Here is a 12,716-nt window from a genome sequence, read left to right as displayed (position 1 = left end):
GAGCTTCCGCCATATCCGCCCTGATGGTAGGGGAATCAGGGCGACTCGCATTCGCCGGTGATTGTCTCCTCGTTGATCTCCGCCGGCTCCGTCTCTCTGAGCGCCTCCATGTGGGCGTCGCTCCGTCTTCTTCCGTGGCCGTGAGTCCCAACACTCCGCAGATGTCTTGGAGGGAGCGCAGCTGGTGTAGCACTCCATTCCATCTAAAGATCAGACGGAAGGGGTGTCCCCAGGAGTAGGGCGTCTCATGTTCCCGCAGAAAGTCCGTGGCAATCCTGAAGGACCTGCGCTTCTGCAGCGTGATGGCGGACAGGTCCTGGTAGAGCGCCACAGGCCGCTCTCTGAAAGTTAAAGGCTGCTTCCTGCGGGCCTCTGCCATGATGCGCTCCTTCAAGGGATAGTCGGGCAAGAACGCCAGAATGTCCGGGGGGGGGTGCTGATGACTGGCGCTGGCGGCCCACTCTATGGGCTCTGTCTATGCGGATCGGGAAACCTGCATCTTCCCCCAAGATCTCCCGGAACAACTCCTGTAGATAGGCCACTAGATCTGTCCCCTCGTCTGCGGACGGGACACCCCGCACCCGGATGTTGTTCCGTCTGGACCTGTTCTCGAGGTCCTCAGAGTGGGCCTGGAGCTCGACACACTGCTCCCGGAGGCGGAGAACGTCCTATTGGAGATGGACTATCTCCTCATCTCGGCGCTGGGCCGCTGTTTCCACCGTGTCAACACGCTCGCCGAGGCCCTCTACTTCCCTGCGCACTTCTCGGACCTCGCTGGTCACTTCCTTCTTGAGTGTCTGGAAGTCTTCTTTGAGGGAGCTAAATAAGTCCTCCATAAAGGACCTCGTGACCGGCGGTTCGCCTCCATTTGCGTCCGCCGAGGCCCGGGAGGATCCCGGCGACGGTTGAGTTCTGTCCCGCAGCTGCTGGGCCCTGCTTAGCATGTCCGGCAGGGTGCGATCCCCTCTTCTCGAGCCTCCTCTCCCCGTCATCGTGGCCGCTGCAGTGGGCAAGGCTCAGGGCCGGCCGCCGCAAATGTGCCCAGTCGCCCGTGGGCACCAGATGTGGAGACCCCGCCGAAGACAAGGGTGCTGCGTCACAGGCGACAAAATGGCGGCCCAGGCCGGGCGAGACAGTCGTGGTTCCGACCAGGGTGGCGATCGGGGGCCAAAGTCAGGGTCTCTCAGCAGTGCACCCCTCGGGGAATTAGTTCAGAAGTCAAGGCGAAAGTAGGCACCCGCCCGCCAGAGGCAGGGGTGGAGGTCGCCAACTCCAGCTCTTCAGGGATAAGATGGCGGCAGGGCGGGGCCAGGGAGAGCGACCCGGGCCGGCGAGACCACCGGCGGTCCCCGGGGCACAATAATCAAGGAAAGTCTGCAGCCAATGTCCCACAGTTGCACCGGAGGGCCCACTCAGGCCGGCCGCTGTATGGAGGCCTCCGGCCTTCGCCACCAGATCCGGGGTCCGCGCCGCACCATGCACCGTCTTCGGTAGTGAAGGGCCAAAGCGCCAGCTAAGGTCCAAAGTCCTCTGTGTATCGACGACACCGGTCGCGTAGGCTTCGGCCGGAGGGCTCCGTTAGTCCTCGGAGCGCGGCAGGTCCGATCCCTCGGGATCGCCAGCGTTCAGCACCAGGCCCAGCCGAGGCGCCTGGACAGCACTGCAATTCGCTCCGCCTTCTAGGCTCTCCTCCGTGCCCCGATCTTTGAGCAAACTTTCGAGGTACTTCCTCCGGGGCGATAGGAGTCAAAGTAGTATCAATATGTGCACCAGGAACTCCGGCACAGTCCTCTCGACCGCAGGGCAGCTGCGGGGGGAGAGAAGCGCAGAAAACGGGGCTCGAGCTGAGCCGGGCCGGAGGAGCTACGGGAGGAAGCGTCCGCTCACCCCGCCATCTTGGCCACGCCCCCCGCCACTCACTTTAAAGGTCACTTTTTAGACCCTATATTCTCAAATAGTAGTCAGCTTAAGACGAGCCCCCCACTTCCTGTACCATGGTCTGATCATTTCTTAGTGCCATTCTTCTGGAAAACCTGTACAGTGGGGAGACGTGCAGCTATTCCTCGCACTCTAGAGAGAGCCTGGTCCAAGCTCTCCCTGGAAAAGCTGACACTAACACTGGAACAAACTGCCCCTTCAACTGAATCAGATCCTCTGGTGGCAGATATAAGCTTTCGCAATTGGCTTAACAACTCCCTGGATGCGGTATTACCTCTCAAAACAGTCACAAAGAAGAGCAGCACTTTTAAATCACCATGGTACACTGTAGAGCTTAGAGATCTGCAAATAATTGGAACGCAGATGGAGGAAAGATTGAGTGGTTAATAACAAAGAGGCCTATTCATCTGCCCTGAAACTCTATAAAACCTCCCTGAAAAAAGCTCAGGTGGCTTTTTTTGAGAATAAAATTAATTTGTCATCTAATTCCTCGAAAGAAACTTTTAAAATAGTTAAACAACTTCTTAAGGTCCCTTCACCAGTAACCACCCAGGAATGCACTGAAGCAAGATGTAATCAGCTAGCGGATTTCTTTGATTCCAAGATACAAAGAATCCTTGATAGTCTCCCACAGAATGTTGCTATTTCTGGTGGCGACACTCACCTGGCACCTACTTCTAGCCCTCTGTTGGACTCCCTCAGTTGTACTACCACGGAGGACTTCTGTAAAGCCCTATCTTCTTTGAAAAGTGGCTCCCCGTCTGACCCTGCGCCCTTATACATCCTTAAACGGATCGCAGATACTATTGCCCATTTAGCAACAGAGCTTCTAAACGCCTCATTTACTTGTGGGGTTGTGCCTCCTAATTGGAAACAGGCCAGAGTCAAAACGCTTTTTAAAAAACCGGGGCTTGACCCGTCGGACCTGGCTAATTTCCGCCCTATCTCGCTATTACCCGGCCTGGGCAAAATTGCTGAAAAAACGGTCAACCAGCAGCTTTCGGGGTTCCTTGAAAACAATGGGCTGTTGAGTAACTCCCAAACGGGTTTTCGTCCGGGACAGGGCACGGACACTGGCCTGATAGTGGTAGCAGAGGAGGCAAGGTGTATCTTAGATTCAGGAGGATCCGCAGTCGTGGTCCTCCTGGATTTAAGTGCAGCATTCGATACGGTGGACCATGAAATATTAACTCGCCGTCTCACCATATTGGGCATAACAGGAATGGCCCTGAAATGGCTGAAATCCTTTTTAAATAATCGATCGTTTAGGATTTGGGAAGGCGGTGCCCTGTCTAAGTCTACCCCCCTCCAGTGTGGAGTCCCTCAGGGTTCTTCGTTGAGCCCTACTTTGTTTAACATATATATATGGCCCCACTGGAGGAGGTGGTGGCTCCCTTTGGAATCAAAACAGTCATCTATGCGGACGACACCCAATTAGTCGTCTCGCTAACCCAACAAGAGGGATGTCTGGATAATCTTTCTGCTTGCCTTTCCGGAATATTCTCCTGGATGACCAGTTCGAGGCTCAAACTTAATGGAGAGAAAATGGAGATCATGCTCCTGGGCCATCATCTCACATCCTTCCCCAAAGCCTCTTGGCCCTCCTGCTTGGGCGAGTTGCCCGCACCGAAAGAAAAAATCAAAAGCTTGAAGGTGTGGTTTGAGCCCAATCTAACCTTTAAGACGCAGGCACAGAAAGTCGCAGGCACGCGCTTTGGCCTGCTTCGATCAGTGCGGAAATTTCTTCCTCTTTTGCCTTTCCAGTCCAGGAAACTACTGATCCAGGGGTTAATATTATCCAGACTGGATTAAAGTAACGCCCTGTTCTTAGCGGCCCCTGAAGCCACCATTAATATCCTACAATGAGTGCAGAACGCAGCAGCGAGGACGCTCTCGGGGGCCTTAAGAAGATCTTCGGCCAGACCAGCTTTAAGAGCTCTTCACTGGCTGCCAATTTGAGAAAGAGTTATCTTCAAATCGCTATGTATCACCCATAAGGCGCTTCAGGGCACAGGACCCCCAATTCTTAGAAGCTTGATCTGCCCCTATAGAGCTTCCCGGGCTTTCTGGTCGGACCTCGGAAACCAAGCCAAAGTTCCTAGAGTTAGGAAGGCACGCACAGGGGGGCGCCGTTTTACGGTAAATGCGGCAAAAAATTGGAATTCTCTCCCCAGTCGGATCCGTACTGAACCTTGTTATCTTAAGTTTCGAAAGTCCCTTAAAACATTTCTTTTTCCTCAAGGACCTTTAAGTAACGGTACCCTCCTCAGTTTGTTCTTTGTTCTATTTCTTTTGTTAACGCTGGGACGCTCTGGGGCAGCCATGCGCTTTATAAATCAAATTTCATTTCATTTCATTCATGTCTATTGAGGAGTATCCCCTGGAAGAGAATTTATGTTACATTTTAATTTTCCTTTTACACTGCTCCGAGTTCAAGGAGGCAATGCTCCTCCGCCTTGGTGGAGGATCCGCCACTGGAGTGCTTACAGAATACAGGATACCTAATCAACAAAACAAAACAAATTACACTATATAGGGAACAAAATATATTATACCATTGTATCACTCACATACACAAAATGATACAGCAGTTTGGCACTAATTTACTATGGAGGAATGAATGTCATGAAAATATTTTATACTGGGGGATAAAGAAATCCAAGGAAAAGACAGTGACATTTAATCCTACTCACCTGTCATGGTTATTTTTAGTGACCCTATAAAATGTAGAGTCTCTATCTGCACACACACTGGATCCATTAAGTTTATTATATAATTTATGTTTTTCATATTTAAAAAACAAATAAAGTATACCAATGGAAGAGAGCATTTTCTAGTTTTTCTTTATGTTTTAAAAACATTATGCTGTATGTGTGTTCTCTTGAAAGAGTAACGCTACGGGCCAGAGCTCTAGAAATGAGGGACTACTTTGGGGCAGGCATTCAAGGTACACAGTCCGAATGAGAAAGTGGCATTACTTAATATTCTTGATTATCCGGGTACATGTAGACAGGTAGTCTAAGTCTAAAATCGAGAGTAAAGGTGTAAAGGAGTGAAATGAGGGTTGGTGCAGAGCAACACAATATTGCAAATAGCAATTATGAGGAAATGTCCAAGCCAATGGTTGTAGAAAGAACGTTTTCCATAGTAAACATTTACTTTATAGGCTGTGCAAGCAATGGAAACCACAAAGAACACAAAGCTATACAATAGCAAAGAACAAAATATTTACATTTGTTAACGTTTCTTTCTGCTGGACATAATGGCTCCCAAAGACCCCATTGATTAACATTTTTCTGATATCAGACTGGATCCAGAACTTTTTCTTTTTAAGAATCTTTTCATTGAGTAAACAGAAGACAAAAACCCAGTTACAGTGCAGCATCAATAACTTCTAACAGGCACAGTGTATTAGTACGGTATCATTCAGCCCATTACATTAAACCAGGTCCCTTGCATAGTTTCTTGTTGCTTCCTTCACCTCTAAACTTCACTCTCCCAAGTGGTCCCCTACCAGTGGGGAAGTGTCACTGAGTGGTGTGCATATCATCCCTCTACGTTCGTTCCACGCTCCCCAGATTTTAGACCATTTTTGTGAATACCCTATTCCCTTGTGTATCCGCCTGCATTCACCAATCCATATCAGTCTCCCAGTCCCTAAATTTGAGCTTAGTAACTCCTTTCCAGGATCTCGCTATGTTCCGTTTTGCTATCATACACCCAAGGGAGACCCACGTTCTTTTCGCTCTTGATAGATCTGTTGCTTCCCATATGTTCAGAAGGCACCATCGGGGCGAGACCTCCATTGTTTTCTGACAGGTTGATAATAGTGCCGACGTTACCTTCCCACAATATGTCTGGAGATTAGGGCATTCCCGCATGTATGTTCCTATCTATCTACAGCCCCTGGGACATGCTGTGGAATTGAGGGGACCCATTTTGACCAATGCTGAGCTTGTATAGTTCGCTCTATATAGGATTTTGAGTTGGATACATATAAACCGAGATCGGACCACCGCCTCCCAGGGAGACACTAATGCCTCCTGCCAATCCTCATTGCTAATATCACCCATATCCTCCTCCCACTTTGCTCGTGTTTTTCCCATTGAGACCAGTGAGTTGTGTTATCCCTGAGGCCGAAGCCGGGGGCTGTTAAAGCTTTAAGGATATTTTATCTCATTGCGCTAATTGTAATTTGCAGCACCTCATGTTTTTTAACCGATCTCTTTTAAACATTATTTGTGTATAAAGTGTTTGTGCATTTTTAGATTACCTAAAAACGGCACTATAGATATTCCCTACCTCATTCACGCTACTCCCGATCCCTACTTCCTGCACAGCCGATTTAGGGCTGGTGCGAGAGAGGGGTGGACGCCATCTTGGGGGTACGGAGAGGCAGCGATCTAGCTGCTGGCTGTCTCCCGCTCTTCCCCTTCCTCTCAGCTGTAAATGACCACTATTACACGAGGGCGCAGCGGGCGCACCAAAGGCAAGCCCGTCTGCGCCTGTCCACGGCCGACCGGGGCTAGAGGCCATACACCCTGCATCTTTTGCCCCGCCCCTCACATTATATAGCCCAAGGAAGCTCCGTGATCTGAAACCCATTTTCCAAAAACCCTGTGACCATTCCTGGGACGTAGCCTCATCCCAGTCTATCTGTCTGGGATGTGGTTTCTTCTGTCAGGGACTACCATCTAATGAAACTCGGCTAACAAATTATAAGATGTACCTGGTAAACTGTAGATCCTTGGTAAAGCACTCGTTAGAAATTAATCTTTTCATTCATGACAAGGACCCAGACATTAGGTTTTTGACGGAAACATGGCTGACCAATGAGTCCGAACCGGATTTGGTTCAGGCTATTCCCCATGCGTACCAGATATCTCGCACCGACCGTAAAACTGGGAAGGGAGGGGGTCTAGCTATCATCTTTCGGGACACTTTTCAGTGTCGCAGTTCTTGTCATCCTATTCCAGACTGCGAAATTGTCTCTTTTGCTATAGATTTCTCCCCTATTAATACGTTTTCGGGAGTACTTGTATACCGCCCCCCGGGACCGCTGGGTGATTTAAGTGCCAATCTCCTGTCAATACTCGCCTGCCTTTCAACCACACTTGCCAATTTCACCCTGCTGGGTGATCTTAACATCCATTTTGATGACCACACTAATACTATTGCGGGCCATCTGTTGGCTAGTCTTGCGGCGCTACAGTTAACTCAACTAGTGACCAATCCAACTCACCTAAAAGGTCACCTCCTTGATCCTATTTTTAGTAACTGCTCGGAACTCGTTGTTCATACCCCCTGTCCAGTCCCTTGGCCGGACCATTACCTGATCCCTTTTACTTGGATGGTCCCTAAATCTCCTCCACCTGCTCAAGCCCATTCCGCTAAGCGTAGGAATTGGTCTAAATTGCCGTCGGAGGACTGGAGTTCGACTCTGGTGAACACCAGAACTCCTGACAACCTAGACCCTACCTCAGCTAATGAGGATTTTAACTGCTGGATCACCAATTCCTTAGATATGGTTCTTCCTTTGAGCACCGTGGACCCCAAGCGAAGTGCCAAGACGGCTCCCTGGTACTCCCCCGCATTTCGGGAATTAAAAAACAAGTGCAAACGTCTTGAAAGAAAATGGAGACTTGATTTCTCTCTTGCTATTAAAAGCAATTACAGGCTCATGCTTAGAGCATATAAAAGGGAGATTAAAATGGCCCAATCGTCCTTTTTCGCTGGAAAAATCAACACAGCTGCATCTAAACCTAAAGAAATCTACAGGATAGCAAAATCCCTTCTAGAGCGCCCAGAGCAGTCGTTAGATCCAAGCAACACACAAGTCCGCTGTAATGATCTAGCAGAATTTTTCTCAGAAAAAATTCAAATCATTTATTCTGCTTTCCCGTCCCCTTCCCCTACTGTCCATCTCTCGAATACACTGCCCTCTGTTACTCATCATACAGCCACCATACAAGCCTTTCCGCCACTCTATCCTAGCCTCCTAAACTCCATAGTACCCCAGGTCAAATCAGGTTCGCCCAAGGACCCAGCTACCTCTCGTTCACTGCAAATGGTTAATGACATCATTCTTCCCACAGTGCTTAACCTACTGAATTCCTCGCTAGGCTCAGGTGTGGTTCCACCACCCTGGAAACGTGCGATGGTCAGGGCTCTTTTAAAAAAAAAACTAATCTTGACCAGTCCGAGCTAAAAAACTATAGGCCCATTTCGCTGCTTCCCTGGATGAGCAAAGTTTTGGAAAAACACGTTAATGCCACCTTGGTAGACTTCATAGAATCCAACCACCTACTCGATGTGTCCCAAACTGGCTTCCGTCCCAGGCACGGAACAGAAACAGCGCTATTGGCAGTGACGGAGGAGGCACGAAAGATCTTGGACCAGGGAGGATCAGCGGCCATAATCCTCCTGGACCTCAGTGCCGCTTTCGACACTGTCCACCACAGCACACTTCTTTCACGGCTTTCTGATATTGGGATTGCGGGCACGGCCATTTCTTGGCTTGAATAGTTTCTCACTGACCGCTCCTTTCAGGTGTTTGAGGGCTCTGCCATCTCCCCAAGCAAATCTCTTCCTTGCGGTGTCCCTCAGGGCTCATCATTGAGCCCCACATTGTTTAATGTCTACATGGGGCCACTAGCTGAGGTAGTTCGTCCATTTGGCATCAAAATAATAACATACGCGGACGACACCCAGGTGGTGGTCTCCCTCAACCAACATGACACAAACCCAGACAATCTTAGGACCTGTTTGGTAGAAGTCTCAAACTGGATGACACAAGCATACCTGAAACTGAACGGTGACAAAACCGAGTTGATGTTTTTATGCAATCCCTCCCCATGGGCTCTGAGCTCGCTCTGGCCCCCTTCTTTGGGTGCGCCTCCCTTACCCAGAGAAAAAATCAAGAGTCTGGGCATATGGCTCGATAAAACCCTGAACTTTAATGCCCAAGCCACCTAACTCTCGACAACCTGCTTTGGCCTTCTTAGGCTAATCCGGAAGATCCTTCCCTTACTTCCTTTTGAAGTAAGGACAATAATAGTTCAGGGTCTAATTCTTTCCAGATTGGACTTTGGAAACGCCCTGTACCTAGGTGCCCCCCAACTCACCCTTAACATTCTCCAGGTGGCGCAGAACGCTGCAGCCCAAACTTCTTCAAACTCCCAGGCGTCTTTCAATAAAGGCCGGTCTGCGTACTTTGCACTGGCTACCAGTTAGGCGCAGAATCGAGTTTAAGGCCCTTTGTATCTCCCACCAAGCCTTCTGGAAAACTGGTCCTCTCATAAACCATCCTCTGATTACCCCTCACAAACCGGCAAGACACCTCAGGTCATCTTTTTCTTCATTGGCCACAGTCCCTAGGATAAATAAATCCAGAAGCGGAGGCCGTTCTTTTTCTTATAATGCCCCCAAACTTTGGAATTCCCTCCCTCTCAACCTACGTTCAGAATCTAACCTACTCCGTTTTCGCAAACAGTTAAAAACTTTACTATTCTCCTACCCTGACTAAATTTCCTGTTTCCAGCTTGCAGAGTCTGTGGCGCTGGGACGCCTCAGGGTAACCACCGCGCTTTATAAATTTTCATTTCATTTCATTATTGAGTATTATTCTATATGTCAGGGAAAACGCCTTTTCTGGAAGGTGGTCGTCTAGGAGTCTATCCTTTAGGGCCAAGAAGACTAGCAGAATAGCACCTCTAGGTATCGCCCTGTGTAGTGCGTTGCAGGCCTGAATGTATCTAAATGTTTCCCCAATATTTAATTCTTAGTCCCTCTGGAGGTCACTGAAACGAGTCACCTTACCCCCTGCCCACATATCGCCTACTCTTTAAAGTCCCATCATGTCCCACTTATCGAACCCTGGGTATTTTTCTAAAATCCCTGGTCGGTCTGTTTCTAACAAAAGGAGACTTGTGCAATCTTGTTTTTCTGCCCCAGGGCTGTAGTGGCTGCATGCCATAAAGTAATGGCAGTGGAGGTTGGAGTGTATTTTGGACCGCTCTTCGCCCCTCTATAAATTGCTCTGAGGTAGCCGCCAGTAGTTAAATTATACCTGTCCATCCTGTAGGCTAGGTCTGTTCCTGGCCGGTGTACCCAGTGATTAGTGCAGCGTTCGATACAGTTGACCACCAACTTCTTACCGAAAGACTGGCTGGGGTGGGAGTCAAAGGTACAGCCCTATCCTGGCTTTCATCCTTCCTGGCCCAACGGTCCTACCAGATTTGGGAAAAGAACGCCCGCTCCTCCGAAATGCCCCTCCAATGTGGTGTGCCTCAGGGCTCCTCCCTGAGTCCCACCTTATTTAATATCTATATGTCCACATTGGAGGAGGTTATCACCCCTTTCGGAGTGAGCGTCGTCAGCTACGCCGACGACACTCAACTAGTGGTGTCTCTGTCCCATCCCAAGCAACAGAAAGCTGATCTGTTCAACTGCCTTACGCAGGTCCATCATTGGATGAACAGATCAGCCCTAAAACTCAACGGGACAAAAACCGAGGTCCTTATACTAGGCCCGGAAGGAGCCTCACTTCCCCTGGACAGCTGGCCAGCCTGTTTAGGTCCACCCCCTGATCCTAAAAAAGAGGTGAAAAGTTTGGGTGTGTGGATCGATTCCGATCTCTCCTTCACCTCACAAGCAAAGAAGGTGGCAGGGACCTGCTTCGGCCTCTTAAAATCGCTGAGGAAAGTTCTGCCCCTTCTCCCCCCTAAATCTCAAAAACTTTTAGTCCAAGGTCTCATTATATCGCGACTGGACTATAGCAATGTGATTTACTTGGGTGCCCCCGAAGCGACCCTCACCAAACTACAGATAATTCAGAACTCGGCCGCCCGGATCATTACTAACACCCCGGCCAGATCATCTGCCAAGCCCGCTCTTAAACTTCTCCATTGGCTCCCCATAAGGGAGAGAGTCAAATTCAAAGCCCTATGCCTTGTTCATAAAACTTTGCAGAATCAAGGCCCTCCTGTTCTTAGCAACATTATCACTCCCTATAGGAACCCTAGGTCCCTCCGCTCCAATACAGAAAACTTTTCCAAAATCCCTAGATTCAGGAAAACCCGAGCAGGAGGTAGACGCTTCTCAGTACAAGCCTCCCGACTTTGGAACTCACTTCCCCGTAATCTACGTCTTGAACCTCAATACCTGCGCTTCAGGAAACTGTTAAAAACCCATCTTTTTCCCTAAATCTGTACCCCCCCTCCCCTCTTTTCTGCTTCTGTTCCCCCCCTTCGACCTGGTGAATTCATGGTTCTTTTAGCGCTGGGATACCCCCGGGTGACTATCGCGCTTTATAGGAATAAATAATAATAATAATAATAATTAGTGACCACAGGCTGAGAGGCCCAATAGTAACTTTTGATTGCTGGCAGGGCTATTCCTCCGTCGTACCAGCTTTTCATAAGTTTAGCCAATGCTATTCGCAGGGTACCAATGTTCCATAGCAGTGCAAATCTGACTCGATTGTGTGGAAATATTGGGATGGAACCAGGTAAGGTGTGTTCTGTAGAGCATAGACAAAGTGGTGGAGTGCCATCATTTTTATACAGGGCGGCGCTACCTAAAAACGTAAGGCGCAAGGTCTTCCAATATTGTACGTCCTCATGGAAGCGACGCAGAGGGGGAGAAAAATTGTGTTCATAAAAGGCAGTCTGTTTAGCTGCGATGTATATCCCCTGGTACCGAAATCCATTAGTGACTATTCTAGCCCCACAGCCGCTAGGCAGGGTGGGGCAATCTCCGTAGAGGACTTATACCGGCGACTTTTACCAATTAATGGTATATCCTGGTACTTTAGAAAAAGTGTAAATATGTGTAATGTCCGATATATGGAGAAGTATGGGCTAGCTAAATAGAGCAAGATATTGTTGGCATACAGGGAGATTCTATCCTCCCACTCTGTTGTCCAGTTAAGGCCTCTGATAGGGGGGTCTCCCCTAATCCAGATGACCAGGGGCTCAAGGGCCAGTTCAAAAATTAAGGGGGACAGTGGACAGCCTTGCCTAGTCCCCTTCTGCAATGAGAACGTTTTTGAACGCCATTTACTATGACTCGGGAGAGGGGTCCCGAATACAGGAGGCGCACCCAGGATAAAAATCTCTCTCCAAACCCAAATCGTTGAGTGCGGCAAATAGAAAAGGCCATTCAATCATATTGAATGCCATCTTTGTATCGAAAGACAAGATCATTACCTCCTCTTTAATCGTCGGTGCCCTCCCCATGACACAGTGAAGACGCAGTAGATTAACAGAGGTGTTCGTGCCAGGCATAAAACCAGATTGATCCGGATGGATCAGATTTTGTAGCAGGGGCGAAATGTTTCAGAAAAGGGGGTGGTGATGGACAGAGTATCTGAATTAAGCAGAACACTCCTACCCAGTCAACAGATCAGGGCTTGATCCATCACCGTTTTTTAGCTCACTGCACCGTCCCAGCTCAGAACCTGGCTACATGCAAATTAGTCTGACCCTGGCCCAGTGCATCATGGTAACAGGGCAGACCAAACTACCAAGCCAATTATTTTACTGGAAACGAAACAAGCTTCCGGGGACCGTTTTCTGGCATCAAAGCCGTCTTCGGCCCGGCTTGCTTGAATCCTGATGGTGCAGTGTGCAAGGGACTCCTGTCTGAGCATACCCTTCCACGCTTATGGTGGACAAAATGATTCAGAAAAGGGGGTGGTGATGGACAGAGTATCTGAATTAAGCAGAACACTCCTACCCAGTCAACAGATCAGGGCATGATCCATCACCGTTTTTTTA

The 12,716-nt window shown here is 49.0% G+C and overlaps 1 protein-coding gene across 2 annotated transcripts in view; it reads right to left on the bottom strand.

The window, feature by feature from the left end:
* Positions 1-12,716, bottom strand: part of DMXL2 (Dmx like 2) — a 2,078,996-nt gene that overhangs the window by 1,226,570 nt on the left and 839,710 nt on the right. The window lies entirely within an intron of this gene.

This window comes from Lissotriton vulgaris, chromosome 2_1 (assembly GCF_964263255.1).
Source record: "Lissotriton vulgaris chromosome 2_1, aLisVul1.2, whole genome shotgun sequence".
In the NCBI taxonomy this organism is placed as follows: Eukaryota; Metazoa; Chordata; class Amphibia; order Caudata; family Salamandridae; genus Lissotriton; species Lissotriton vulgaris.
The sequence above is the reverse complement of the archived record's forward strand: the minus strand, read 5'-3'. Positions and strand labels throughout refer to the sequence as shown.